Below are 5,598 nucleotides of genomic sequence, written 5' to 3'. Positions count from 1 at the left end.
GAGTTACTACCGCTTGTTTACTTGTTTCTATGCGTTACTACTCGCTGCAATACCACCACCATCAACTACACGCCAAGCACTTTTCCGGCACCGTTGCTACTGCTCATACTTATTTATACCACCTGTATTTCACTATCTCTTCGCCGAACTAGTGCACCTATTAGGTGTGTTGGGGACACAAGAGACTTCTTGCTTTGTGGTTGCAGGGTTGCATGAGAGGGATATCTTTGACCTCTTCCTCCCCGAGTTCGATAAACCTTGGGTATCCACTTAAGGGAAACTTGCTTCGCTGTTCTACAAACCTCTCGCTCTTGGAGGCCCAACACCGTCTACGAGAAAGGAGGGGGAACGTAGACATCAAGCACTTTTCTGGCGCCGTTGCCGGGGAGGAAAGGTAAAAGGCTCTCATACTACGGTCCCAGGTAAAGTATTTTTCTGGCGCCGTTGTGTGTGTGCTCAAAGCTATTTCCTTTAGATCCTGCAATTGCATCTTTTTGTTTCTTGTTTACACTAGTTTGGCATAATGTACAAGAGTGAGCTTCTTATTCTATTTCCTGATTTAAAACATGGATTGTTTGATGCGAAAATTAAAAAACCTATGAAATCTTATTTGCATGCTGGTAGTAATATTAGTATGAACGCTTCGAACACCATTGTTGATAATGATATAGAAAGTTCTAAGCTTGGGGAAGCTGGTTTGCATGATATTTTTAGTCCCCCAAGCATTGAGGAGAAAATTTTCTTTGATGATACTTTGCCTCCTATTTATGATGATAATGATAATGGTCTTTTGGTGCCACTTACTGCTGAGAGTAAATTTTGTTGTGATTATACTATGCCTCCTACACTTGATGAGAATAATAATGATAGCTACTTTGTTGAATTTGCTCCCACTACAACTAATAAAATTGATTATGCTTATGTGGAGAGTAATAATTTTATGCATGAGACTCATGATAAGAATGCTTTATGTGATAGTTATATTGTTGAGTTTGCTCATGTTGCTACTGAAAGTTATTATGAGAGAGGAAAATATGGTTGTAGAAATTTTCATGTTACTAAAATGCCTCTCTATGTGCTGAAATTTTTGATGCTACACTTGTTTTATCTTCCTATGCTTGTTACTTTGCTCTTCATGAACTTGTTTATTTACAAGATTCCTATGCATAGGAAGCATGTTAGACTTAAATGTGTTTTGAATTTGCCTCTTGATGCTCTCTTTTGCTTCAAATACTATTTCTTGCGAGTGCATCATTAAAACTGATGAGCCCATCTTAATGGCTAAAAAGAAAGAACTTCTTGGGAGATAACCCATGTGTTATTTTGCTACAGTACTTTGTTTTATATTTGTGTCTTGGAAGTTGTTTACTACTGTAGCAACCTCTCCTTATCTTAGTTTTGTGTTTTGTTGTGCCAAGTAAAGTCTTTGATAGAAAAGTAAGTACTAGATTTGGATTACTGCGCAGTTCCAGATTTCTTTGCTGTCACGAATCTGAGCCCACTGCCCTGCAGGAAGCTCAGAAAATTATGCTAATTTACGTGCATGATCCACAGATATGTACGCAACTTTCATTCAATTTGAGCATTTTCATTTGAGCAAGTCTGGTGCCATTTTAAAATTCGTCAATACGAACTGTTCTGTTTTGACAGATTCTGCCTTTTATTTCGCATTGCCTCTTTTGCTATGGTGGATGAATTTCTTTGATCCATTAATGTCCAGTAGCTTTATGCAATGTCCAGAAGTGTTAAGAATGATTGTGTCACCTCTGAACATGTTAATTTTTATTGTCCACTAACCCTCTAATGAGTTGTTTCGAGTTTGGTGTGGAGGAAGTTTTCAAGGGTCAAGAGAGGAGGATGATATACTATGATCAAGGAGAGTGGAAGCTCTAAGCTTGGGGATGAACCCGGTGGTTCACCCCTGCATATATCAAGAAGACTCAAGCGTCTAAGCTTGGGGATGCCCAAGGCATCCCCTTCTTCATCGACAAATTATCAGGTTCCTCCCCTGAAACTATATTTTTATTCGGCCACATCTTATGTGCTTTTTCTTGGAGCGTCGGTTTGTTTTTGTTTTTTGTTTTGTTTGAATAAATTGGATTACATCATGATTGTGTGGGAGAGAGACACGCTCCGCTGGTTCATATGAACACATGTGTTCTTAGCTCATAATATTCATGGCGAAGTTTCCTCTTCGTTAAATTGTTATATGGTTGGAATTGGAAAATGATACATGTAGTAATTGCTATAAATGTCTTGGGTAATGTGATACTTGGCAATTGTTGTGCTCATGTTTAAGCTCTTGCATCATATACTTTGCACCTATTAGTGAAGAATACATAGAGCATGCTAAAATTTGGTTTGCATATTTGGTTTCTCTCGAGGTCTAGATAATTTCTAGTTTTGAGTTTGAACAACAAGGAAGACGGTGTAGAGTCTTATAATGCTTTCAATATGTCTTTTATGTGAGTTTTGCTGCACCGGTTCATCCTTGTGTTTGTTTCAAATAACCTTGCTAGCCTAAACCTTGTATCGAGAGGGAATACTTCTCATGCATCCAAATACTTGAGCCAACCACTATGCCATTTGTGTCCACCATACCTGCCTATACTACATGGTATTTTTCCGCCATTCCAAAGTAAATTGCTTGAGTGCTACCTTTAAAATTCCATCATTCACCTTTGCAATATATAGCTCATGGGACAAATAGCTTAAAAACTATTGTGGTATTGAATATGTAATTATGCACTTTATCTCTTATTAAGTTGCTTGTTGTGCGATAACCATGTTTATCGGGGAACGCCATCAACTCATTGTTGAATTTCATGTGAGTTGCTATGCATGTTCGTCTTGTCCGAAGTAAGGGCGATCTACACTGAGTTGAATGGTTTGAGCATGCATATTGTGAGAGAAGAACATTGGGCCGCTAACTAAAGCCATGATTCATGGTGGAAGTTTCAGTTTTGGACAAATATCCTCAAATCTCTAATGAGAAAAGAATTAATTGTTGCCAAATGCTTAAAGCATTAAAAGAGGAGTCCATTATCTCGTTGTCTATGTTGTCCCGGTATGGATGTCTAAGTTGAGAATAATCAAAAGCGAGAAATCCAAATGCGAGCTTTCTCCTTAGACCTTTGTACAGAGCGGCATAGAGGTACCCCTTTGTGAAACTTGGTTTAAGCATATGTATTGCGGTGATAATCCAGGTAGTCCAAGCTAATTAGGACAAGGTGCGAGCACTATTAGTACACTATGCATGAGGCTTGCAACTTATAAGATATAATTTACATGATGCATATGCTTTATTACTACCGTTGACAAAACTGTTTCATGTTTTCAAAATCAAAGCTCTAGCACAAATATAGCAATCGATGCTTTCCTTTTTGAAGGACCGTTCTCTTTACTTTTATGTTGAGTCAGTTCACCTATTTCTATCCACCTCAAGAAGCAAACACTTGTGTGAACTGTGCATTGATTCCTACATACTTGCTTATTGCACTTATTATATTACTCTATGTTGACAATATCCATGAGATATACATGTTACAAGTTGAAAGCAACCGCTGAAACTTAATCTTCTTTTGTGTTGCTTCAATACCTTTACTTTGAATTATTGCTTTATGAGTTAACTCTTATGCAAGACTTATTGATACTTGTCTTGAAGTGCTATTCATGAAAAGTCTTTGCTTTATGATTCACTTGTTTACTCATGTCATACACATTGTTTTGATCGTTGCATTCTCTACATATGCTTTACAAATAGTATGATCAAGTTTATGATGGCATGTCACTCCAGAAATTATCTTTGTTATCGTTTTACCGCTCGGGACGAGCAGAACTAAGCTTGGGGATGCTGATACGTCTCCAACGTATCGATAATTTCTTGTGTTCCATGCCACATTATTGATGTTATCTACATGTTTTATGCACACTTTATGTCATATTCGTGCATTTTCCGGAACTAACCTATTAACAAGATGCCGAAGTGCCGGTTCTCGTTTCTCGCTGTTTTTGGTTTCGAAATCCTAGTAACGAAATATTCTCGGAATCGGACGAAATCAACGCCCAGGTTCCTATTTTACCCGGAAGCATCCGGAACACACGAGAACCGCCGGAGAAGGGAGGCGGGGCCACCAAACCCTCCCCGGCGCGGCCAAGGGGGCGCCCCTAGGGTGTGGACCCTCCTTCGACCTTCCTGCGCCGCCTCTCCGCCTATAAAAAGCCCCTGGATCAGAAAACCCGATACCGATTGACGAAACCCACGAAAACCTTCCAGAGCCGCCGCCATCGCGAAGCCAAGATCCGGGGACAGGATCTCCGTTCCGGCACGCTGCCGGAGCGGGGAAGTGCCCCGGAAGGCTTCTCCATCGACACCGCTGCCATCTCCACCGCCATCTTCATCACCGCTGCTGCTCCCATGAGGAGGGAGTAGTTCTCCATCGAGGCTCGGGGCTGTACCGGTAGCTATGTGGTTCATCTCTCTCCTATGTGTTTCAATACAATAATCTCATGAGCTGCCCTACATGATTGAGATTCATATGATGATGCTTGTAATCTAGATGTCATTATGCTAGTCAAGTGAGTTTTACTTATGTGATCTCCGGAGACTCCTCGTCCCACGTGTGTAAAGGTGACAGTGTGTGCACCGTGTGGGTCTCTTATGCTAGATTTCACAGAATACTTACTCATTGAATGGTATAGTGAGGTGCTTATTTATATCTCTTTAAGATTGCAGCATGTTGTATCACAATTTATCCATGTACTACTCTAGTGATTTGTTATTAAAGTAGTTTATTCCTCCCTGCATGTGTGCAAAGGTGACGATGCGTGCACCGTGTTAGTACTTGGTTTATGCTATGATCATGATCTCTTGTAGATTATGGAGTTAACTATTGCTATGATAATATTGATGTGATCTATTCCTCCTACATATGCATGAAGGTGACAGGTGTGCATGCTATGCTAGTACTTGGTTTAGTAGCGTTGATCTATCTTACACTAAAGGTTACTTAAACATGAGCATTATTGTGGAGCTTGTTAACTCCGGCATTGAGGGTTCGTGTAATCCTACGCAATGTGTTCATCATCCAACAAAAGTGTAGAGTATGCATTTATCTATTCTGTTATGTGATCAATGTTGAGAGTGTCCACTAGTGAAAGTGTAATCCCTAGGCCTTGTTCCTAAATACTGCTGAGTTACTATCGCTTGTTTCTCGTTTCTCTGCGTTACTACTGCTGCAATACCACCACCATCAACTACACGCCAAGCACTTTTCCGGCACCGTTGCTCATTGCTCATACTTATTTATACCACCTGTATTTCACTATCTCTTCGCTGAACTAGTGCACCTATTAGGTGTGTTGGGGACACAAGAGACTTCTTGCTTTGTGGTTGCAGGGTTGCATGAGAGGGATATCTTTGACCTCTTCCTCCCTGAGTTCGATAAACCTTGGGTATCCACTTAAGGGAAACTTGCTGCTGTTCTACAAACCTCTGCTCTTGGAGGCCCAACACTGTCTACAGGAAAGGAGGGGGAACGTAGACATCACTACCTTAGATATTTTCAAAGATAAGAATAGTGATAACATTAAAATAGG

The sequence above is a fragment of the Lolium rigidum genome, chromosome 3 (assembly GCF_022539505.1).
Source record: "Lolium rigidum isolate FL_2022 chromosome 3, APGP_CSIRO_Lrig_0.1, whole genome shotgun sequence".
Taxonomy (NCBI): domain Eukaryota; kingdom Viridiplantae; phylum Streptophyta; class Magnoliopsida; order Poales; family Poaceae; genus Lolium; species Lolium rigidum.
Note: the sequence above shows the minus strand (reverse complement) of the source record.